Consider the following 901-nt stretch of genomic DNA (forward strand, 5'->3'; position numbering starts at 1 on the left):
CACCGCGCTCGCGCCCGTCACCTCCCTGCACCCCGCGCGAGGTATCCCTTTTTCTCGCGCGGGCGTGCCCGGAACAGGGCGTTCCCGTCTCTGCGCTTCTCGCAGCAGTTCGGCTACTTCTCCGCGGGCCAGCAGGCAGCGCTTCGCCGCCCGTCCAAACAGCCTCGTCTCCCGTCGGACCGCTCTTTCCCTGCAGGTAATCCCTTCCTGCGGCGGTCGCTTTCTGAGGCGTGACGCTCTACGGCTAGCAGCCGCCGGCCCGCGTTACGTCAGCGCAGGGCGACCCGACTCTGCCGCTTTGCGCGCGGCTGAAGGGTTCGACCCGCTCTCCTCCTCATTCGCAAAGTCTTTCGAGGGATCTTCGGCGTTCCGTACAGAGCCGTCCTCTTTGCCGACACGGTCAAAACGAGTCGCCGGCCGCGCCATCCCCGGGCGCCGGCGCCTCTCTTGATATATGATCCGACCCTCAGACAGACGAACCCAAGGGAAGACCCAAGGGCGCAATGTGCGTTCGAAGAATCAGTGCTCAGTGTGTCCTGCAATTCACACCAAGTCTCGCAGCTGGCTGCGTTCTTCATCGACCCGAGAACCGAGTGATCCACCGCTTAGAGTCGTGCGTTTGGTTTGTTCAAATCCGTACAGTACAACCAGGGTTTTAGGCACCGGGCTTTTCCCCTGGTCTCCAGTCGCAGTTTCGACCGACGTCTTTCGCGCCTCGCAGCCGTCCGTTCGGCATGCTGCGCGTGCCTCAAAGCCAAAGCGAGCAAAGTCTCTCGAAGCTTTTGTGCGATAATGGCTTGCGCGTCACTAATAGGATGACGAGGCATTTGGCAACCACTAAGGCAGAAGTGCTGAGCCGACGCGTGACGCTCCAATTCCGGTCTTCATCAGAGGTGGGTCT

General features: G+C 61.5%; 1 non-coding gene across 1 annotated transcript; it reads right to left on the bottom strand.

Annotated features, from left to right (window-relative positions):
• Positions 1-460: 460 nt before the first annotated feature.
• On the bottom strand, positions 461-613 carry LOC149324657 (5.8S ribosomal RNA). The gene has a single exon (XR_016286790.1). It is a non-coding gene; the product is annotated as a 5.8S ribosomal RNA (ribosomal RNA).
• Positions 614-901: the final 288 nt, after the last annotated feature.

Source organism: Amblyomma mixtum, unplaced genomic scaffold (genome assembly GCF_055824585.1).
Source record: "Amblyomma mixtum isolate Tamu unplaced genomic scaffold, ASM5582458v1 scaffold_21, whole genome shotgun sequence".
In the NCBI taxonomy this organism is placed as follows: domain Eukaryota; kingdom Metazoa; phylum Arthropoda; class Arachnida; order Ixodida; family Ixodidae; genus Amblyomma; species Amblyomma mixtum.